Here is a 25,621-nt window from a genome sequence, read left to right on the forward strand (position 1 = left end):
GGCTTTCAGATTTTAATTTCACTCATGTACTTAACAATCATCTAGCGTAATGTGCTGAATTACTATTAATTTTCTGATTATTAATATTATCTGAAATTGTTTCATATTTAGGGAAGCAATGAGATAATTACTCTTGTTCTGTGATAGATGGTATTTTAGCTTTTAAAAGAAGGCATAACACTATGGGTTTTTAATGTTTATTTAATATTTTTTACTCAGATTCTTAAACATGCAAAATGAGTCAAATCATTAACTGTTTGAGACACTATAGTGTATTGAATACATTCCTACTTCATGGTATTATAAGTAGTTTCACAGTTGTATATTGTATTTCTATGCCAATATATAAATTAGAATGGGAATTATTCTATACATTCATTTTATTTTATATTGTATTGTTTCTTAAGCATCATAGAGGTATTTGAAAATGACAAGAATTAAAAGACTTTAATCTTTGGATGTGCATCTAAATAATTTTTCTAAAGAAAATGAGGTTTTGTTTCTGTTTTTGTTTGCTTGCTCTTTTTTTAATCTCATCAATGGCAATGCTGTAGCAAGAAGCTTAGGATTCAGTCCTGGATAAGGTTCTTACTAAGAGAAGTTGAACCATCAGTATCACTTCTGTATTTCCAAATTGTTGTTCATTTATGAACGAATGAGGAATCACTGAGACCAAGGTATAATAACATGTAGGATTTCCCATAGTGTATTAACTTCGTAGGACTGCTGTGTCAAAGTACCACAGCCTTGAAACAATAGAAATGTCTTTTCTCACAATCCTGGAAGTTAGAAGCCCAAAATCAAACTATGAGTAGGGCCATGCTGTCTCCAAAGCTGTAGGAGAATGCTCCTTGCCGCTTCTAGTTTCTAGTAGCCCCAGGCATTCTGTGGCTGTGATGGGATAGCTCCCATTCCTGCTTCTATTTTTGTAAGGCCATCTTCTCTCTAGGTGTGTATCTTCACAGGGTGTTCTCTTCTCTTTTTGTCTAAAATTTCCTCTTTTGTAAAGACCCCAGTCAAATTTGATTAGGAAGCACCCTAATGACCTCCTCTCAACTCGATCACATCTGCAAACTCTATTTTCAAGTCACAGTCACAGATGCTGAGAGTTATGACTTCGATACATCTTTTGGAGGCACACAACTCAACCTATAACACATTTAACCATACAACACTATTTTTTTTTTAAACAATAGTGATACTTATATTCCACAAATTATACTTTGGAAGAAAGTGCTGAACTAGCTAAATCAATGCTTCTCAAAGTATGGCTCACAGATAGGTGTCTGTTTTGAAATATTTTACCAATCCACATTGAGATAAATTAAAAAATTGAGAGTCCATATTTTACAAAAATATTTTTTTTTAATATTTTTAAAAAATCTATCTAAGTAATTTAACTCTCCCTATCCAGTCCCATCACTTCATGGGAAATAGATGGAGAAACAGTGGAAACAGTGTCAGACTTTATTTTTTTGGGCTCCAAAATCACTGCAGATGGTGACTGTAGCCATGAAATTAAAAGACTGTTACTCCTTGGAAGGAAAGTTATGTCCAACCTAGATAGCATATTCAAAAGCAGAGACATTTCTTTGCTGATTAAGATCCATCTAGTCAAGGCTATGGTTTTTCCAGTGGTCATGTATGGATGTGAGAGTTGGACTATGAAGAAGGCTGAGTGCCGAAGAATTGATGCATTTGAACTGTGGTGTTGGAGAAGACTCTTGAGAGTCCCTTGGACTGCAAGGAGATCCAACCAGTCCATTCTGAAGGAGATCAGCCCTGGGATTTCTTTGGAAGGAATGATGCTGAAGCTGAAACTCCAGTACTTTGGCCACCTCATGCTAAGAGTTGACTCATTGGAAAAGACTCTGATGCTGGGAGGGATTGAGGGCAGGAGGAGAAGGGGACGACAGAGGATGAGATGACTGGATGGCATCGCTGACTCGATGGACGTGAGTCTGAGTGAACTTCAGGAGTTGGTGATGGACAGGGAGGCCTGGCGTGCTGCAATTCATGGGGTCACAAAGAGTCGGACACAACTGAGTGACTGAACTGAACTGAATGTTACATAAGGACTTCCCTGGTGGCTCAGACAGTAAAGTGTCTGTCTACAATGCGGTAGATGCGGGTTTGATCCCTGGATTGGAAAGATCCCCTGGAGAAGGAAATGGCAATCCACTCCAGGACTATTGCCTGGAAAATCCCATGGACAGAGGAGCCTGGTAGGCTACAGTCCATGGGGTCACAAAGAGTCTGACACAACTGAGCAACTTCACTCACTTCACTAATGGCACATAATTACCCATGGCAGTCTGGTTAAGAAAAGGGGATATTCCTCTTGTTATAAAATGACTGTCTATAAGCTTATTGCAGAAAGTGTTGGTCAAATTCACAGGAGTAAAACATAAGGTACACAAAAGAACTTTGACTGGGATATTTGCATATGGATAAAGAATGTTTTTCAGGACTCATTTCCAGGTCCCTTACCCCACTAGAAAGAGAAATTATGAGCTCTCAACTCCTGTCTGCATAATAAGAGAAAGGGCCCGGGGAGCTGGACTTGTTATAATCTAGCCCCAGATTAGTCTTTAAAAATCCTGATTCTTAATAACACTAAGCACAGGGTACAGTAGTAGGAAAAGCAACAAGCAGTGATAAAAATGATAATTATATTATTATTGAAGTGAAGTGAAGTTGCTCAGTTTTGTCTGACTCTTTGTGACCCCATGGACTGTAGCCTGCCAGGCTCCTCCATCCATGGGATTTTCCAGGTGAGAATACTGGAATGGGTTGCTATTTCCTTCTCCAGGTGATCTTCCCAACCCAGGGATTGAACCCAGGTCTCCCACATTGCAGGCATCAGATAATGATTTTCAGTGGGTGATAGAGTAACATGGAATCCTGAGAGTTGTGAGACAGTCATAACCTGATATCTGCATGGAGCAGATTTCATATAAAGACAGCCTACAGAGAGTGACAAAAATGAAGACTGCTTGATAGAGAGATAAACAGATGGAAACTTCTCTGATAACTTTCTATTTTTGTGGTTTCAGTTTCTTCTTAAGGCTTGTCTGAATTCCTACCCTTGAGGTCCAAGAGATATTCCTCTATTCTAATAATGAAACCACCACTATTGCTCAGAATGGTTTTGTTACAGGTACTCAAGCCACTTTGACTAAAATGATACTTTTCATATGTAACCTTGTTCTTAAAACCTCCAATAAGTGATCATGGCTCTCAGTGTAGTTTCTCAGCCTCAGAACTCTTGACACTTTGGCTAGATCTTTGCTGTGGGAGCTGTTCTGTGTATTGTAGGATATGTAGCAGCACTCTTGGCCTCTACCCTCCATGTGCCACAAGTACCTGGAGTTGTGGCAGCTAAAATTTTCCAGATGTTGTCAGACACCCCTACCCCCTGGAAGGGGGCAAAAAATGCCCCTGGTTGAGGACCATTGGCCTATAGGATAAGCTTAATGCCAACTAACAGTAGCCATAGGAGGTGCCACTGGGATTGCCTCCTGGCATTTTTTGCTTCAACTTATGCCACAAAATTAAAAATCCCTTCCTAGGCTAACTCAAAACCATAAAGTCATTAACATGGCCGTCACAAGCTATATATCAACCTGGTCATGCTGGCTGTCTTCTCTCTGGACAACTTTCTAGGCCTGTCAGAACAATGAGTTCTAAGACCCTCCCTTGAAACTTCTTGTACTTTGATTCCCTACTTTCCTCCTCAGCATTATATGCTCCTCTGCTTCAAATGTTCCACAGTGTTCAGAATCAGGCTGGGAAAAATCCCATTTGATCAACACTTCCATAGAGTCCACAGGCACATAGGTAAGCAGCTGGTATAACAACAATACACTGAATCTGTGTTCCAAACCCTCCAAGCCTGTTACAAATGGCTCAAGGTCTCTGACAGGTACAATTGTATAATTTTGTGAAGGAAATTTTGCATATTGCCCTAATCAAACTATTGTATTTATCTTCAGCTCAGTCAAAATGGCTAGAGATCTTAGATAAATTTCTCTGGGTGAAATACTTTCTTAAATTCCCTGGCTGAGGAGATAGAACATATGCACTAAAAAGGTTTATAAAATGTAAAAGTAGAGTCATCCTTCCTGCGCTCAGCAGATTTCACTCTGAGAAGATGTCAGGACCACCTGGGCAATGCCTCTGGGCTATGCACTAAGTTATTTATCTAATAAATATTTATTGATTTTTTGCTATATTACTGGGTATACAGCATTCTCAGTTCAGTTCAGTCCAGTCGCTCAGTTGTGCCCGACTCTTGGTAACCCCATGGACTGCAGCACACCAGGTTTTTCTGTACATCACCATCTCTTAGAGCCTGCTCAAACTCATGTCCATCAAGTCAGTGATGCCATTCAACCATTTCATCCTCTGTCATCCCCTTCTCCTCCTGCCTTCAATCTTTCACAGCATCAGGTTTTTTTTTCCAATGAGTTGATTCTTCACATCAGGTTATAACCTTTAAAGAGGACCATATACAAAGCTTGTAGTCAAACAAGTTAGATAAGTCCACAAAAATCCACCAGTGGAGCTTGGAAGCCAAGGGGGATATTTTATATAGTATGACCTCAGAGATTTTTTTTGAAAAGGAGACAAGTGAATTGAAACTTAGTGTTAAGAGGGAGGTAATCACATGAAGGTCTGGAGAAAGACCATTTTGATGAAGACAGAGCCACAAGGGCAAAGTCCCTGATCACTCTCAGTGTGGCTGAAGATCAATAAAAAAGGACAAATGTTAAGAAGTGAGCTTGAAGAGGAAGTAAGGAGAAAGAACATCTGAGGATTTGGAAATTTATTCTAATTACAATAAGACTTTGATTGATTTAAACATGTGGATAATAGGGCCAGAATCATGATTCAAAATCATTAATTTGGTTATGACTGATGGCTCAGAAGTAAAAATGACATAGAGTAAGGCTGCATCTGTGTCCTTTCCTGGCACTGTGGTACCCACTGAAATATTTGAGAAGTTACTGTCATCCAGAAATCTGTTTTCCGTTTTAGGTTCCCTAATCAGTTTTCACTGATTTCTTGATTGCAGAATCAGGATGCCATGTTTACTTTAGCTTTTATGGATAAAACACTAGTAAAGCTATATTTGGAATCCCATATGTATCTGAATGTGTAGGAGTAATGTGGGGGACTGATTGCCTTTTGTATCATAAAATTAAGGAAAAATAGATAAGAACAGTAAATAAGGACTCTTCAGTTGGCAAGGTTTTATAGCCTAGTAGTAGCAATTTTGCCTTTTCTTTCTTCAATAAAATAGCCAGTATGAACACTTTGTCAGTGAAAATTAGCCTTTCATTCTATAGCCTTATATTTTTATAGGTAAAAAGAATGGGATAGATACAAATTCTTTATGTCTATTTTTGAACATTTATAATATACAGAAAACTCTCCAGCACTTCAATTCTGGTGAGTATTGTCAGGCTATATATTCAGAAAACTCTTGTAGTACAAAATAAATAGAAATACTGGACAGAATACAATGTCTTCTTAATATTCAGCTTAGTGCCTGTGAAAATAAAGGGTTGGGGGGAAAAGGGAGTTCAAAGTCAACTGATGTCATCACTGATGCCACAGTTGGTATTTAGCATGAGGAAAAGAGATGAGTTTTGGGCTCCCTCAATTTGGTGAGTTAGAACAGACACAGCATGAATTTCATTAACTCTAAGAACTCTACCATCAGTGAAAAATTTTTTTTCAGAAAAATTAAACATCCCATCAAAAGGGGTTGACAAAGAAACTCCTCTGTTTTGGCCTTTGCTCTGAGTAGAGAATAACTGTTTCCTTTTTAAAACTATAATATTAATTCTGCCCGCACATGTGTTTGCAATCTGAATTTTCCAGAAAACACACATGCAAAGTATATACAGTACATACTAAGAAATTACCATAAAGCAGTCCCTGGTAGGCAGTGCCCAGAAGCTTATGGTGGAAACTAAGCATCTTTCTTCTCAGGTCTCACCAGATGCTCACAGGGAAAGTCTGCTGAACATGGATTCACAACCCAAATTCATGTCTACTGTATCTCGTTGAATTTCCAGAAGGTAAGATGGTAAGAAGAGCTACAATGAAAAAGAGGGATATTATGGGAAAGAAAGGAAAGAAGGAAGTGAAGAAAGAACTTACATCTGGATATCTCATAATAATATTGATAAAGACAATAAGAAAGCATTTAAGTAGAGACTTTTAAAGAAAAATTTGATAGCTTTAATCAAGATTTAAATTGCATTTGCCCTTTAATGTAACCACTTCATCTAAAAATAGCTTACCACTCAATTGTCCCTTTCCCTGACTGCACTTTCTTTTCTCTTTGTAGCACTTATCATCACCAAGTATATAATTTAAATATCAATTTGTTTATTACCATTTGAGACCACTAAAAGCTTGACTACATGTGTATCAGTTTATCAATTCACTTCTGTTTCCAAAGCATATAATATGCTCTCAATAAAAACCTATTAGAGATCAATTGGGAGATTGGGATTGACATATATACACTGCTATATATAAAATGGTGGTGGTTTAGCCATTAAGTCATGTCCGACTCTTGTGACCCCATGGACTATAGCCTGCCAGGCTCCTCTGTCCATAGGATTCTCCAGGCAAGAACACTAGAGTGGGTTGCCATTTCCTTCTCCAATATATAAAATAGATAACTAATAAGAACCTATTATATAGCACAGAGAACAATGCTCAATGTTCTGTAATTATCTGTATGGGAAAAGAACCTAAGATACTATGGATACATATAAGTATATACATATAAAAATATCTGTATACATCTATGTATATATAAAACAGAACCATAAAAATATGCTCATAAATATGATTTATAAACTGATACTTAATGTAATATTTGTAATATATACATCATATTTTGTATACCATAAGTGATATTGGAAATACTTTTTAACCTAGAATTTTATGCTATAGCAAAATTTAGAAATAAACTACTTGTCCACTAGGAGGAATTAGAGCATTATGCTCAGGCTATTTTGCATCTATATAGCAAGATCTATGCATCTGGATTTAGAAAAGGGAGAGGAACCAGAGATTAAATTGCCAATATCCGCTGGATCTTGGAAAAAGCAAGAGAGTTGCAGAAAAACATCTATTTCTGCTATATTGACTATGCCAAAGCCTTTGACTGTGTGGATCACAATAAACTGTGGAAAATTCTGAAAGAGATGGGAATACCAGACCACCTGATCTGCCTCTTGAGAAACCTATATGCAGGTCAGGAAGCAACAGTTAGAACTGGACATGGAACAACAGACTGGTTCCAAATAGGAAAAGGAATACATCAAGGCTGTATATTGTCACCCTGCTTATTTAACTTCTATGCAGAGTACATCATGAGAAACGCTGGGCTGGAAGAAGCACAAGCTGGAATCAAGATTGCTGGGAGAAATATCAATAACCTCAGATATGCAGATGACACCACCCTTATGGCAGAAAGTGAAGAGGAACTAAAAAGCCTCTTGATGGAAGTGAAAGAGGAGAGTGAAAAAGTTGGCTTAAAGCTCAACATTCAGAAAACTAAAATCATGGCATTCTGTCCCATCACTTCATGGGAAATAGATGGGGAACAGTAGAAACAGTGTCAGACTTTATTTTTGGGGGATCCAAAATCACTGCAGATGGTGACTGCAGCCATGAAATTAAAAGACGCTTGCTCCTTGGAAGAAAAGTTATGACCAACCTAGATAGCATATTCAAAAGCAGAGACATTTCTTTGCTGATTAAGATCCATCTAGTCAAGGCTATGGTTTTTCCAGTGGTCATGTAAGGATGTGAGAGTTGGACTGTGAAGAAAGCTGAGTGCCAAAGAATTGATGCATTTGAACTGTGGTGTTGGAGAAGACTCTTGAGGGTCCCTTCACTACAAGGAGATCCAACCAGTCCACCCTGAAGGAGATCAGTCCTGGGTATTCACTGGAAGGACTGATGCTAAAGCTGAAACTCCAGTACTTTGGCCACCTCATGAGAAGAGTTGACTCATTGGAAAGACTGATTCTGGGAGGAATTGAGGGCAGGAGGAGATGGGGGCAACAGAGGATGAGATGGCTGGATGGCATCACTGACTCGATGGACATGAGTGAATGAACTCTGGGAGTTGGTGGTGGACAGGGAGGCCTGGCATGCTGCGATTCATGGGGTTGCAGAGTGGGACACAACTGAGAGACTGAACTGAACTGAATCATTTTTAAGTGTACAATTCAATATTCTTAATACATTTATGTTCTGGGGGATCAATCTCCATAAATCTGGTATGAATCAGAAATTTCTGAGTATCTTCTATTATCAGAATATTCCAGTTTTCAAAAATTCTCTGGCTTAAATCTACACCATTCTCTTCCCCAACGTTTTGTTCACACTGGTGCTGAGACTCTAGAATTACAGTTCTAAACCCTTACTATCAGCTCTGAAAACAATGCATGGGCTTGGCTTTGAGGTCTTAATTGAGAAATCTTTCTCTTAAAGCCTTAAACACTCTCAGGTGCAAAATAGCAAAATTATTCATCATGCCCTCCAAATAAACATTATCTTCATTTAAATGATTAGTGCTGTGGTTGGCTACTTTTTAGACAAATCCTGACACTTTGATCTAACTTGTAATATCTTTATCAAGCCCTCTGTATAATCATTTTCAGCTTTCTTGTAATACCTTCCCAGCAGCCCTCCATATAATCGCTTTCCCTTTTCTTCTTATAGAAAGATAATGTTACAAAAAAGCAAAGAAAAAGAGGTCTCCATCCCTTTAATCTGGAGAAGGAAATGGCAACTCACTCCAGTATTCTTGCCTGGAGAATCCCAGGGATGGCAGAGCCTGGTGGGCTGCCATCTATGGGGTCGCATAGAGTTGGACACGACTAAAGCGACTTAGTAGTAGTAGTAGTATCCCTTTAATCTATGTATATCTTAGGTGTAACCCTGTGCTATATTGCTCAAAATGAAAATGTATGACTAAATTATTATTTTAGCATATTCCCATAGCCTGTCTTTATTAACAAATTAAGTGTCCAAATATGTATTGAATGTCTATAACATGCCAGACCCTGTGCTATGTGCTAAGGATATGGCAGTGAATACAATAGACCACAGCTCCACCATCAAGGAGTTGACATCGGGGACTCTGAATATTGTCTCCCTCTCAATCTCACCATAAGGCAGTTTCCAGGAATGACTACCTTTCTACCGCTTATGATTCCTGTGCTAGCTGTGCTCTCTGAATTTTTTTAAAGGGTAAATATTCAATAGTATGGTCTTCTGTTTAAAATAGGCATTCTCTTTCTCTTATACATGTCTTTTTTTCTTTCTAATTGAGGTAAAATACACAGAACATAAAATTTGCCATCTTAACCATTTTTAAGTGTACAGTTCAAGTGTTAAATACATTCACATTTTTTATGTAATCAATCTCCACACATCTTTTCACCCAGAAAAACTATATCCATGTTTAATGGATATATATTTATACCTCATAATTTTTGCCTCACCACACCCATGGTAACTACTTTCTCTATCCATAAATTTGACTACTCTAGGCAGTTCATATTTGTGGCCTCATTATCTATTTTGTGACAGGCTTATTTCACTTGGCATAATATCTTTAAGGTTCATTCATGCTGTAGTATGAATCAAAATTTTATTCTTTCTTAATGCTGAATAACATTATATGTATTTAACACATTTTGTTTACCTATACATCCATAGGACACTTGAGTAGTTTCTACCTCTTGGCTGTTATAAATAATGATGCTATTAACATGGATGTTCAAATATCTGCTTGAGATCCTTCTTTCAGTTTATTGGTTATAGACCCAAAAGTGGATTTTCTAGATTATAGGGTAATACACTTATCCTTTATTTTCATATAAGCTCAATTTCCATGATCATTGCAAGACTTTATCCTTTTACCATTTCTATCAAAGTTTAAATGCAATACTTTCCTTAGAAAGACCTTTCTGCCCATCTAAAAGACTCTGATGCTGGGAGGGATTGGGGGCAGGAGGAAAAGGGGACGACAGAGAATGAGATGGCTGGATGGCATCACCGACTCGATGGACCTGAGTTTGAGTGAACTCCGGGAGTTGGTGATTGACAGGGAGGCCTGGTGTACTGCTATTCATGGGGTTGCAAAGAGTCAGACACGACTGAGCGACTGAACTGAACTGAACTGAACTGAACTATAGAATAGTTACTTAATCACTTTAAGACTTCCCTGGTGGCTCAGAGGATAAAGCATGTGCTTACAATGCAGGAGACCCAGGTTCGATCCCTGGGTTGGGAAGATCCCCTGGAGAAGGAAATGGCAACCCACTCCAGTATTCTTGCCTGGAGAATCCCATGGACGGAGGATCCTGGTAGGCTACAGTCCACGGGGCCGTAAAGAGTTGGACATGACTGAGCGACTTCACTCACTCTCTTTGACAATATCATATTTTATTGACTACACCAAATTCTTTGACGGTGTGAATCACAATAAACTGTGGAAAAGTCTTAAAGAGATGGCAATACCAGACCACCTGACCTGCCTCCTGAGAAATCTGTAGGCAGGTCAAGAAGTAACAGTTAGAACTGGACATGGAACAACAGACTAGTTCCAAATTGGGAAAGGAGTACATCAAGGCTGCATATTGCCACCCTGTTTATTTAATGTATATGCAGAGTACATCATGTGAAATGCCAGGCTGGATGAAACACAGCTGGAATCAAGATTGCTGGGGGAAATATCAATAACCTCAGATATGCAGATGACACCATCCTTATGGCAGAAAGCAAAGGAGAACTAAAGAGCCTCTTGATGAAAGTAAAAGAGGAGAGTGAAAAAATTGGCTTAAATCTCAACAGTCAGAAAACTGAGATCATGGCATCGGGTCCCATCACTTCATGGCAAATAAATGGGGAAAAAGTAGAAACAGTGACAGAATTTATTTTCTTGGGCTCCAAAATCACTGTGGGTGTTGACTGCAGCCATGTAATTAAAAGACGCTTGTTTCTTTGAGAAAAGTTATTACCAATCTAGACTGCATTTTAAAAAGCAGAGACATTACTTTGCCAACAAAGGTCCGTCTAGTCAAGGCTACGGTTTTTCCTGTGGTCATGTATGGATGTGAGAGTTGGACTATGAAGAAAGCTGAGTGCCGAAGAGTTGATGTTTTTGAACTGTGGTGTTGGAGAAGACTCTTGAGAGTCCCTTGGACTGCAAGGAGATCCAACCAGACAATCCTAAAGGAAATCAGTCCTGACTGTTCTTTGGAAGGACTGATGTTGAACCTGAAACCAATACTTTGCCCACTCAATGCAAAGAACTGACTCATTGGAAAAGACCCTGATGCTGGGAAAGACTGAAGGGAATGACAGAGGATGAAATTGTTGGATGGCATCACCAACTCGATGGACATGAATTTGAGCAAGCTTCAGCAGTTGGTGATAGACAGGGAAGCCTAGCGTGCTGCAGTCCATGGGGTCACAAATAGTCAGACGTGAGTGAATGACTGAACTGATACGTGCTCAGTCACTGAGTTGTGTCTCTGCAGCCCCATGGACCATAGCCTACCAGGTTACTACATCCATGGAATTTTCCAGGCAAGAATACTGGAGCAGCCTGTCATTTCTTCCTGCAGGGCATCTTCCCAACCCAGGGACTGAACCTATGCCTCCTGCATTTGCAGGCAGATTCTTTACCACTGATGTCACCTAGGAAGTCCCAGTTATCTACATAGCACTGACCATTATCAGAATTTTATTTTCGTGTGCATTTTCAGATGTAAAAATTTTATTTAAAATTTAATGTTAAATTTATATTTAAATTTGAATTTAAATTCTCAATTAAAATTAAAGGTCCATCAGGATGATGTCTTTTTTATTTCACTGCTATCTCCCCAGTGCCAGAGCTTTCAAAAAGTATTTATTGAATTTGATAAGTTATAAAGTAAGAAGGAGTAAATAAAGGGGTAAAAAAAATCTGGACAATCTTATGAACTCTTCAATTTGTTTGTACAGAAATAGCTTTGGGATTTCTGGTTTTAAGTGTAAAGGTGTAATATTCATTTTACAATTCCCACAAAATTAAACTCAAGATGTAGAAAAATAAAGGCAGCAGCAGTCAAAGTAATGGGTCATGTCCACTTTTAAATTATTGAATGTGTCCACCCAGTAATGGTTTTTATCCCTGTCTATAGTTAGAAAATACATAGAGTGTTACAGTGGAGTAGAAATGGTTTAAATTGTTGAGCTAAATGCTGGTTTTTGTCTCTGTGATTCCTCATTTTATCAAAATGACACAATATAAAGTTTAGAGCATATAATGGCATGAGAGGGAGAAAGTCTTCCAAATAACCTGGCAGGCATATCTTTCAATATAATTCACCTGTCAGCCCAGGCAATAGTGACTGAACCCATTACTGGCAGTCCTGTCCCACAGTTACTTTCAGACTTACTCCCTTCCTGTCTACATAGAGCAAGTCACCAAATCACTCTCCATTCTGTCTCTGTGACACTCTTTTTGAGATTCAGAGTAAAACTCTTGATCAGAACAAAGTGCTATGTCACATTTCTTCCCTTGTGATGAGGAGAGGTATTTAATCTTTACAGCATTGAAAAATAATCTTTTTAGTTCCAATAGTTTATCAATTTTATTATAAATGAGAGGCAATCTACCTATGCCTGTATCATTCATCACAATGAAATAATCATCTCATTTATTTTACTACACAGGAGAGAAAGAAATAAAGCAGAGAAGAAAGCATAAAGAGGATGAGGACATTAGAGAGAAAAGCAATGGTATTTCTGAACCAGGCAATCTCTCTTCTCCAGGTCAGAGGCTGGATTTACTGTTTCTCATTGTCTGCCATAGCACTTGCCATGGTGCTCTATGTAGAAGTCCTGCTCATTAAATATGTGAGTGAGGAACATATCCAAGGATAGATGAGAGAAAAATGGACTTGGATGTTAAAAGATAATTTTCAAAAAAAAGGAGATAAAGTCATGACTCTCATGAAGATATAAAAATGATCACATATTAAAGATTTTATGTAGCTCATTAATGAGGAAACCAGTGAGGTGTTACAACCAATTCAAAGGGGAATCCAAGGACAGACACCTTTATAGATAGGAATGTGAAAAAGACTGTATGAATGAAGGCAAAACTGTTATCTCCTGCGGTGAAAGAGGTCTTCTTCTATCTGCTGGGATTAATTTGTCCTTTATGGACAATAATTTTTTGCATTGCTATCAGGTGTCTATGAATTCAGAGCTATAAGATAGCTGACAAAGAATTAATCTCAAAAATATACAAGCAGCTCCTGCAGCTCAATTAGAGAAAAATAAATGACCGAATCAAAAAATGGGCCAAAGAAGACTACAGATGTCTAACAAACACATGAAAAGATACTCAACATCGCTCATTATCAGTTCAGTTCAGTTTAGTTCAGTCGCTCAGACATGTCCGACTCTTTGCGACCCCATGAATCACAGCATGCTAGGCCTCCATGTCCATCACCAACTCCCGGACTTCACTCAGACTCACATCCATCAAGTCAGCGATGCCATCCAGCCATTTCATCCTCTGTTGTCCTCTTCTCCTCCTGCCCCCAATCCCTCCCAACATCAAAGTCTTTTCCAATGAGTCAACTCTTCGCATGAGGTGGCCAAAGTACTGGAGTTTCAGCTTCAGCATCATTCCTTCCAAAGAAATCCCAGGGCTGATCTCCTTCAGAATGGACTGGTTGGATCTCCTTGCAGTCCAAGGGACTCTCAAGAGTCTTCACCAACACCACAGTTCAAAAGCATCAATTCTTCAGTGCTCAGCTTTCTTCACAGTCCAACTCTCACATCCATACATGACTACTGGAAAAACCATAGCCTTGACTAGACGAACCTTAGTCTCCAAAGTAATGTCTCTGCTTTTGAATATACTCTCTAGGTTGGTCATAACTTTTCTTTCAAAGAGTAAGTGTCGTTTAATTTCATTGTTCCAGTCACCATCCGCAGTGATTTTGGAGCCCAGAAAAAATAAAGTCTGACACTGTTTCCAGTGTTTCCCCATCTATTTCCCATGAAGTGATGGGACCGGATGCCATGATCCTCGTTTTCTGAATGTTGAGCTTTAAGCCAACTTTTTCACTCTCCTCTTTCACTTTCATCAAAGGCTCTTTAGTTCCTCTTCACTTTCTGCCATAAGGGTGGTGTCATCTGCATATCTGAGGTTATTGATATTTCTCCAGCAATCTTGATTTCAGCTTGTGTTTCTTCCAGTCCAGCCTTTCTCAAGATGTACTCTGCATAGAAGTTAAATAAGCAGGGTGACAATATACAGCCTTGACGTACTCCTTTTCTTATTTGGAACCAGTCTGTTGTTCCATGTCCAGTTCTAACTGTTGCTTCCTGACTTGCATACAGGTTTCTCAAAAGGCAGGTCAGGTGGTCTGGTATTCCCATCACTCTCAGAATTTTCCACAGTTTATTGTGATCCACAGAGTCAAAGGCTTTGGCATAGTCAGTAAAGCAGAAATGGATGTTTTTCTGGAACTATCTTGTTTTTTCCATGATCCAGCAGATGTTGGCAATTTAATATCTATTTCCTCTGCCTTTTCTAAAACCAGCTTGAACATCAGGAAGTTCATGGTTCATGTATTGCTGAGGCCTGGCTTGGAGAATTTTGAACATTGCTTTACTAGCATCTGAGATGAGTACAATTGCATGGTAGTTTGAGCATTCTTTGGCATTGCCTTTCTTTGGGATTGGAATGAAAACTGACCTTTTCCAGTCCTGTGGCCACTGTTGAGTTTTCCAAATTTGCTGGCATATTGAGTGCAGCACTTTCACAGTATCATCTTTCAGGATTTGATATAGCTCAACTGGAATTCCATCACCTTCAGTAGCTTTGTTCATAGTGATGCTTTCTAAGGCCCACTTGACTTCACATTCCAGGATATCTGGCTCTAGATGAGTGCTCACACCATCATGATTATCTGGGTCATGAAAATGTTTTTTGTACAGTTCTTCTGTGTTTTCTTGCCACCTCCTCTTAATATCTTCTGCTTCTGTTAGGTCCATACCATTTCTGTCCTTTATCGAGCCCATCTTTGCATGAAATGTCCCCTTAGTATCTCTAATTTTCTTGAAGAGATCTCTATTCTTTCCTATTCTGTTCTTTTCCTCTATTTCTTTGTTCGCTGAAGAAGGCTTTCTTATCTCTTCTTGCTATTCTTTTGAACTCTGCATTCAGGTGCTTATGTCTTTCTTTTTTCCTTTGCTATTCGCTTCTCTTCTTTTCTTAGCTATTAGTAAGGCCTTCCCAGACAGCCATTTTGCTTTTTTGCATTTCTTTTCCATGGGGATGGTCTTGATCCCTGTCTCCTGTACAGTGTCACGAACCTCAGTCCATAGTTCATCAGGTACTGTATCAATCAGATCTAGGCCCTTAAATCTATTTCTCACTTTCACTGTATAATCATAAGGGATTGGATTTAGGTCATACCTGAATGGTCTAGTGGTTTTCCCTACTTTCTTCAATTTAAGTCTGAATTTGGGAATAAGGAGTTCATGATCTGAGCCATAGTCAGCTCCTGGTCTTGTTTTTGTTGACTGTATAGAGCTTTTCCATCTTTGGCTGCAAAGAATATAATCAGTCTGATTTCGGTGTTGACCATCTGGTGATGTCCATGTGTAGAGTCTTCTCTTGTGTTGTTGGAAGAGGGTGTTTACTATGACCAGTGCATTTTCTTGGCAAAACTCTATTAGTCTTTGCCCTGCTTCATTCTGCATTCCAAGGCCAAATTTGCCTGTTACTCCAGGTGTTTCTTGACTTCCTACTTTTACATTCCAGTCCCCTATAATGAAAGGGACATCTTTTTTGGGTGTTAGTTCTAAAAGGTCTTGTAGGTCTTCATAAAACCGTTCAACTTCAGCTTCTTCAGCATTACTGGTTGGGACATAGACTTGGATTACCATGATATTGAATGGTTTGCCTTGGAGATGAACAGAGATCATTCTGTCTTTTTTGAGATTGCATCCAAGTACTGCATTTTGTCCTCTTTTGTTGACCATGATGGCTACTCCATTTCTTCTGAGGGATTCCTACCCGCAGTAGTAGATATAATGGTCATCTGAGTTAAATTCCCCCATTCCAGTCCATTTTAGTTCACTGATTCCTAGAATGTTGACGTTCACTCTTGGCGTCTCTTGTTTGACCACTTCCAATATGCCTTGATTCATGAACCTGACATTCCAGGTTCCTATGCAATATTGCTCTTTACAGCATCAGACCTTGCTTCTATCACCAGAAATGCAAATCAAAACCACAATGAGGTACCATCTCATGCTGGTCAGGATGACTGCCATCAAAAAGTCTACAAACAATAAATGCTGGAGAGGGTGTGGAGAAACCTCTTACACTGTTAGTGGGAATGCAAACTAGTACAGCCACTATGGAGAACAGTGTGGAAACTCCTTCAAAAACTGGAAATAGTACTGCCATATGACCCAGCAATCGCACTGCTGGACATACACACTGAGTAACCCAGAATTGAAAGAGACAGAGACACATGTACCCCAATGTACATCACAGCACAGTGTACAATAGCCAGGACATGGAAGCAACCTAGATGTCCACTGGCAGACAAATGGATAAGAAAGCTGTGGTGCGTATACACTATGGAATATTACTCAGCCATTAAAAAGAATGCATTTGAATCAGTTCTAATGAGGTGGATGAATCTGGAGCCTACTATACAGAGTGAAGTAAGTCAAAAAGAAAAACACCAATACAATATATTAACACATATATATGGTATTTAGGATGATGGTAATGGTGACACTATGTGTGAGACAGCAAACCAGACACAGATTTGAAGAACAGACTTTTGGACTCTGTGGGAGAAGGAGAAGGTGGGATGACTTGAGAGAATAGCATTGAATAATGCATATTATCATATGTGAAACAATAGAATGGGAAAGACTAGAGATCTCTTCAAGAAAATTAGAGACACCAAGGGAACATTTCATGCAAAGATGGGCTCAATAAAGGACAGAAATAATAGGGACCTAACAGAAGAAGAAGATATTAAGAAGAGGTAGCAAGAATACACAGAAGAACTGTACAAAAAAAAAAAAAAAAAAAAGACTTCATAACCCAGAAAATGACGATGGGGTGATTACTCACCAAGAGCCAGATATCCTGGAATGTGAAGTCAAGTGGGCCTTAGGAAGCATCACCATGAACAAAGCTAGTGGAGGTGATGGAATTCCAGTTGAGCTATTTCAAATCCTGAAAGTTGATGCTGTGAAAGAGCTGCATTCAATATGCCAGCAAGTTTGGAAAACTCAACAGTGGCCACAGGACTGGAAAAGATCAGTTTTCATTCCAATCCCAAAGAAAGGCAATGCCAAAGAATGCTCAAACTACCGCACAATTGCACTCATCTCACATGCTAGTAAAGTAATGCTCAAAATTCTCCAAGCCAGGCTTCAGCAATACGTGAACTGTGAACTTCCTGATGTTCAAGCTGGTTTTAGAAAAGGCAGAGGAACCAGAGATCAGAACTGCCATCATCTGCTGGATCATGGAAAAAGCAAGATAGTTCCAAAAAACCATCTATTTATGCTTTATTGACTATGCCAAATAGGAAAAGGAGTACATCAAGGCTGTATATTGTCACCTTACTTATTTAACTTATATGCAGAGTACATCATGAGAAACGCTGGGCTGGAGGAAGCACAAGCTGAAATCAAGATTGCTGGGAGAAATATCAGTCACCTCAGATATGCAGATGACACCAACCTTATGGCAGAAAGTTAAGAAGTAAGGACCTTCTTGATGAAAGTAAAAGAGAAGTGAAAAAGTTGACTTAAAGCTCAATATCCAGAAAACAAAGATCATGGCATCTGGTCCCATCACTTCATGGCAAATAGATGGGGAAACAGTGGACACAGTGGCTGACTTTATTTTTCTGGGCTCCAAAATCACTGCAGATGGTGATTGCAGCCATGAAATTGAAAGACGCTTACTCCTTGGAAGGAAAGTTATGACCAACCTAGACAGCATATTACATAGCAGAGACATTACTTTGACAACAAAGGTCCATCTAGTCAAGGCTATGGTTTTTCCAGTGGTCATGTATGGATGTGAGAGTTGGACTATAAAGAAAGCTGAGTGCCGAAGAATTGATGCATTTGAACTGTGGTGTTGGAGAAGACTCTTGAGAGTCCCTTGGACTGCAAGGAGATCCAACCAGTCCATCCTAAAGGAGTTCAGTCCTGGGTGTTCGTTGGAAGGACTGATGTTGAAGCTGAAACTCCAATTTTTTGGCCACCTGATGCGAAGAGCTGACTCCTTTGACAAGACGCTGATGCTGGGAAAGATTGAGGGCAGGAGGAGAAGGGGATGCCAGAGGATGAGATGGCTGGATGGCATCACCGACTCAATGTACATGGGTTTGGGTGGTCCCTGGGAGTTGATGATGGACAGGAAGGCCTGGCGTGCTGCACTTCATGTGGCCACAAAGAGTTGGACACAACTGAGAGACTGAACTGAACGTGAAATATATTGCCAGTCCAGGTTCGATCATGAGACAGGTGCTCAGGGCTGGTGCACTGGGATGACCCAAAGGGATGGGATGGGGAGGGAAGTGGAATGGGGGTTTAGGATGGGGAACACATGTACACCCATGGCTGATTCATGTCAATGTATGGCAAAAACCACTACAATATTGTAAAGTAATTAACCTCCAATTAAAGTAAATAAATTTAAAAAAAATTGAAAAAGGAAGGGAAAAAATGACAGCTACCATATAATTAAAATCAAATAATCCAGAAGTCATACTATAGACATGCAGAAAATTTTTCCTTACATAGATAAATCTTTATATGGATTCTCTACATTTGGAACTACCTACTTCTTACTCGGTTCTTCCACCTTCCTCAGAAATGTGATCACCACCAGGAAACTCTGTGCCCATGGACAACTGTCAGATAAGGTCTCATGATTATCTGAGGCAAAACTACCAGAGAAATATGCAACTTAATAAAATTTTTGAAAGAGAAAATATAAGCAAAATTCATACATTTTATGGCCTGATTTTAGATAATAGATGTTTTATACAGACAGCTCTAACTTGCATTCTCAATTCCTAACACATTAAATGTTAATTATATATATTTACGGAGTACCTTCTTTTATAGATGAGGAAACAGAAGCTTGGAAAAGTTAAGAAAGAGGCCTAAGTTACACATTATTCGGTGGTAAAATCAGTTCTCTTGGCTGCAGAAATTACTTTTACTTCTTTCAGATTGAAAGACATGTGTGAGCACTGTTTGAAGTTCCACGCTCGTGTTTAGCCATGGCAGTTGCCACTGTGTAGGTGATCCAGGAATAGACAAATACTCATTTTGCACCTCACTTTGACTGGAAGCTTTCCTCAAGGAGGATGAAGTCAAGCACATACTAAGAGAAACGATGACTTCAGGCTTTATGAAATGCTGAGACAGGATTCTTGCCAGTATTACTAAAAATAACTCATGCAAAGTGCTTAGTACAGTGCTTGGCACATAGTGAAAACTCAGTGTTAGTTAGTACAGTGAAAATTGCAACTATTCCTAGTATTAAAAATATATAACAAGAAAGATCTTTATGCTGAAAAAGTTTCTACAAGGTTTTCAATGTTTTTGACTCCCGTATGCCACTTTCAGGATGTGAGGAAGGTGGTGGGCTATACTACATCTTAGCTTTGTCCTAGTTTAGCAATGCCCATATCTTATACTCTGTGGCTTTCCTGAATATTTTTTACAGATGGAAATTTATAGGTGGTTGACTGATTGCTTGCAAAGGAGGTGTGTGGATGTCCCCGGAAACAAGCCAGTATTCCACAGAGAGGATGTGAAAGTCAGCCAGAAATCAGATGTTCTCCATGACATTCTTCTTTCCCAACAAGCAAATAAGGTCTTCCTTCAATCACCTTATCAGAACATGAACCAAAAGCAATAATTGGGACACACACAATCATGGCCATTGTGTAATTGAAGCATACATTCAGATCAACCATTCTGCCAAAGAATTTCTGTGCTGATTGCTATAAATGATACTGAACTTCATTTTCTTAAAAGAGAACTATGAGCTGCCAGAGGCACAATCCATCTGTAGTATCTAGTAAAAAAAAAAAAAAATATATATATATACACACACACACACACACACACATCTACTTTTAACTTGATATAATTAGTACCCCAATGACCAGAGCTATTGAAATCAGTTGGTCCAGATTTTCTGTCCAGTCTACAAAATGTGCTTTTATCTAACAAGGAGATTTTTATATTACAATGAAAATAAAGGGGAAGAAAAAAGTAACCTTTCAAATGTAGTTTTTGTGTGTGCATGTAGTTAAAATATAAAGGAACAAAGGAAACTGTTTTGCTGTTAGGTTTCTCTCCCCCTCACCATTTTTTTTTTTTTGTCTTTTTAATAAAATGTTATTGAGATTTTGAAGTCATCCTGAAATCAGGTCCACTGAGGGATGAAATTCATTGCTTCCTTTGCTTCAGTTCTGTAGTAAATAGCAGATAATTTTGTTAGTTCTTTAGACTAGTAATTGACACAGTCAAGAACAAAACTACTATTTATCTGCTTTACAAAATTCCTAGTTTTGTTATGGTGGAAATACAATCTCTCTATCCTTGGGTCATCCTATTTCAAATTTTGCTAGATTTATTCATGATTTTGCTTCCTGTTTTGAAAAGTCATTTTCATGATACTCTTTGAGACTATCATTTTTCCAGACTCTGTTATCTCCATAAATTGAAATTCATTTCATTTTAGATAGAGTGATTGTTCTCTTACTGAGAAAATTCCCAATATTCATTTTTCTTAATCCCATTAATATTTATTGCACAATTACACTGAATTAGATACAATAAAATATGCAGAGTATATTCTCACTAATCCTGAGAGACTTGCATCTTAAAAGTAAAAAGATAAATAGTTCACTTCTTATTTGATATATTTTCCAAGGGATTAAGAAAATATTTTTGCAGAACAAGCTATATTTAGAAACAAATAGGAATGATTTAAAAGGAGAAAGAAGAAAAAAAATCACTCAGGACAGATAAGGCCTTTCTCAACATAAAGCATGATCTCATTCATCTAAGGACAAATTAGTTGCAATAGATAAGATGAGGGAAATGGTTTTCAAGATACAAGCAAAGGACACAGGGCATCTTATCACCCTGTGGATCTAGAAAGATCAAGCAGTCTTTTTCCAAAACCACATATATCACCCATGTTGAACTGGTGGGTGATGAGAGGAGAGAGATGACCATAAAAGGAAGAAAACGTTGTGCAACTAACAGAAAGCTGAAGAATCAAAAGCAAAAGCAGGCTACTAGAGTAGCAAATAATTCTTTAAAAAGAGAAATGATTTTGCATGAAAAAAATAATTCACAGTTATAGAGTCACTGGGCCAAGAACAATGACGGCACCCTATATCTTAATTTAAATATGCCATATGCCCACTCCAGTATTTTTGCCTGGAGAATCCCATGGAGGGAGGAGCCTGGTAGGCTACAATCCACGGGGTCGCAAATAGTCAGACACGAATGAGTGACTTCACTTTCACTTTTCACTTTATGCCAAGAACTCCACATAGAACACAATGCTTTATCTAATGATCTTATTTGTTTCCACTACTTCTTAAAACAAATCAATTTTAGTTTTTCCTGGGGGTGGGAGTTTGCATGGAGATGAAGAAAAGATAAGTATACTTTTTTATCATTATGATAAACTCAGTAATTAAACTTAATTAAAGCTCATTAGCCACCAAGCAAGAAAAAATATATCTCCAAGAACATAAAATTTCCTTTAGACACATTTTAGAACCAAAGGACATATTTTCATTACAAGCTAATCTGCTTTATCAAGTTAATAGAAATGCTCTTATGTTGCATTGGTTGTGAAAATGCCATAAGATATTTTAAAAAGGTACTCCTCATTTCAAATCACCCAAACATAAAAATTATTAAAGACACAAAATAAAAAGTGAATTTTTTGTATTCTTAGAACAAATACTTTTTATTGCTGATTTCCTTGATATAAAATAAATAATAAGATAGTAAGCAATTTATTTTTCACTTTATCAAAGTATAATTGATTTAAATAATTGATAAATTGTACAAACATATCTTCTTTGTAAACACTGTCCCAATCAATATACACTGGGAGGATTTCTGCCCTCTCACAAAGTCCCCTTATATATTTTCAATCAAAATAATTCCCATTTCCCTCTCCAAGCAATCGCTGATCTGATTTCCATCATTATAAATCAATTTTGTTTGTTTTGTAGTTCATATAATGGAATTTGGGCCTTGCCTGATGGTTCAGATGGTAAAGAATCTGCCTGCAATGTAGGAGACCTGGGTTCAGTCCCTGGGTTGGGAAGATCCCCTGGAGAAGGGAATGGCTACCCACACCAGTATTCTTGCCTGCAGAATCCCATGGATAGAGAGGAGACTGGGAGGTTACAGTCCATAGGATTGTAAAGAATCAGACATGCCTGAATCAACTTAGACACATGCCAACATGCATAAAGGAATTTACAGTAGGTAATCTATTATATCTGGCTACTTTCAGTGAGTGACTTTGTGTTCTTCCATATTTTTTGTCTATATTGGTATTGATGTCTTTTCCCAGCTAAGTAATGCTACACTGCATGAATATACTATAGTTTACTTACTTGTTGATTGAAGTATTTTAGTTTTCTTAATGCCTGTGAACATTTGCATACATGTCGTTTTGTTGATATATATTTCTGTTCTCTTGAGTAAATAGTAAATAAGTAAGTAGAAGTGTAATTTATTTTTCATATGATAACTATAACCTGAATTTTTAGGCCACTGTCAATCTTGCCAAAGTATTTGTACAGTTTACACTCTCTCCCAGAAATGCATAAGTTCCAGTAACTTCTCATCCATGCCAACACTTGACACTGTCCACATTTTAAATTTTAGCCATCTGATGAGCATGTAGAAAGTATGTCATTGTGGTTTTAATTTACTAAATATATTGAGAATAATACATGTGCTTATTTATCATTCATACATTTTCTTTTGTGAAATATGTTTTAGTCTCAAAATATTTGTTGTATAATTTGTCTTATTTTTGAAATTTCAAAGCACTTTCCATATCTGGAAACAAAGCTACAGATAAATGTATTTTTTTAAAAATCTCTCTAATAAAGCAGTTTCTTATGAGTTTCATAATGATTTTTGTTGAAGAACTAAAATGTTTAGTTTTGATGGACTTTAATCATATTTTTGGTTTATGTTACATTTTCTCTTTTGTTTAACTTTTTTTTCCCTTTTCATTGATCTCTAATCTTTATGGATATCTTCTTTTTACTTAGCTTGATTCAATTTTTTACCCTAGCTTTCTATATTGGAAACAGAGATCACTGACGCACAAATCTTTCTTTATTTTAGTGTTAATGTAAGCATTAAAGATGCAAATTTTCCTCTAATCCTTGCCTATCTTCATCACACAAATTCTGATAATATGTGTTTTCATTTTCATTCAAATAAAAACGCTTCCTAATTTCACATGTAATTATTTATATGTATACATATAAATATATGTCTTTTGGTAATTGATCATGGACTCCTTATAGCCAAATTCAGACTTAAATTGAAGAAAGTACAGAAAACCACTAGACCATTCAGGTATGACCTAAATCAAATCCCTTATTATAAAGTGGAAGTGACAAATAGATTCAAGGGATTAGATCTGATAGAGTGCCTGAAGAATTATGGATGGAGGTTCATAACATTGACAGGAGCCAGTGATCAAATTCATCCTCAATAAAAAGAAATGCAAAAAGGAAAATGGTCATCTGCAGAGGCCTTACAAATAGCTGAAAAAGAAAAGTGAAAGGCAAAAGAGAAAAGGAAAGATATACCCATCTGAATGCAGAGTTACAAAGAATAGCAAGGAGAGATAAGAAAGCCTTCCTAAGCGAACAATGCAAAGAAATAGAGGAAAACAGTAAAATGGGGAAGACTAGAGATCTCTTCAAGAAAATCAGAGATATCAAAGGAACATTTCATGAAAAGATGGGCTCAATAAAGGACAGAAACAGTATGGACCTAACAAAAGCAGACGATATTCAGAAAAGGTAGCAAGAATACACAGAAGAACTGTACAAAAAAAGATCTTCATGACCTAGATAACCACAGTGGTGTGGTCACTCACCTAGACTCAGACATCCTAGAGTGCAAAGTCAAGTGTGGCTTGGGGAGCATCACTAAAAACAAAGCTAGTGAAGGTGATGGACTTCTAGCTGAGCTATTTAAAATCCTAAAAGATGATGCTGTTTAAGTGCTGCACACAATATGCCAGCAAATTTGGAAAACTCAGCAGTGGCCGCAGGACTGGAAAATGCCAGTTTTCAGTCCAATCCCAAAGAAAGGAATTGTCAAAAAGTATTCAAACTACTACACATTGCACTCATTTCACATGCTACCAAATGAATGTTCAAAATTATCCAAGCTAGGCTTCAACAGTATGTGAGCTGATAACTTCCTGTGTTCAAGCTGGATTTAAAAAAGGGAGAGGAAACAGAGATCAAATTGCCAACATCCGTTGAATCATAGAAAAGTCAAGAGAAATCTAGAAAAACATATATTTCTACTTCATTGCCTACAAAAGCCTTTGTGTTAAAAACAAACTGTGGAACAACAAACTGTGGGAAATTCTTAAAGAGATGGGAATGCCAGACCACCTTACCTGCCTCCTGCAAAACCTATATGCAGGTCAAGAAACAACAGTTAGAACCAGACATGGAACAACAGACTGGTTCCAAATTGGGAAAGGAGTACCTCTAGGCTGTATACTGTCACCCTGCTTATTTAACTTCTGTGCAGACTGCATCATGCGAAATACCAGGCTGGATGAAGCACAAGCTGGAATCAAGATTGCTGAGAGGAATATCAATAATCTCACATATGCAGATGACACCACCCTTAAGGCCAAAAGCAAAAAGGAACTGAAGAGCCTCTTGATGAAAGTGAAGAGGAGAGTGAAAAGCTGGCTTAAAACTTAACATTTAAAAAACCAAGATCATGGCATCTGGTCCTATCACTTCATGGCAAATACATGGGGAAACGATGGTGACTGCAGCCATGAAATAAAAGACCCTTGCTCCTTGGAAGAAAGGCTATGACCGACCTAGACAGCATATTCATAAGCAGAGACATTACTTTGCCAACAAAGGTCCACATAGTCAAAGCTATGGTTTTTCAGTAGTCATGTATGGATGTAAGAATTGGACCATTAAGAAAGCTGAGCGCCAAAGAGTTGATATTTTGAACTGTGATATTGGTGCACTCTTGAGAGCCCCTTGGACTGCAAAGAGATCAAGTCAGTCAATCCTAAAGGAAATCAATCCTGAATATTCACTGGAAGGACTGATGTTGAAGCTGGCATGCTGCAGTCCATGGGGTCACAAGGAGTAGAACATGACTGAATGACTGAACAACAACAAAATGATTTAAAATTTAATACCTTTGTAGTTAGAGAACATATCCC

This window comes from Capricornis sumatraensis, chromosome 2 (genome assembly GCF_032405125.1).
Source record: "Capricornis sumatraensis isolate serow.1 chromosome 2, serow.2, whole genome shotgun sequence".
NCBI lineage: Eukaryota > Metazoa > Chordata > Mammalia > Artiodactyla > Bovidae > Capricornis > Capricornis sumatraensis.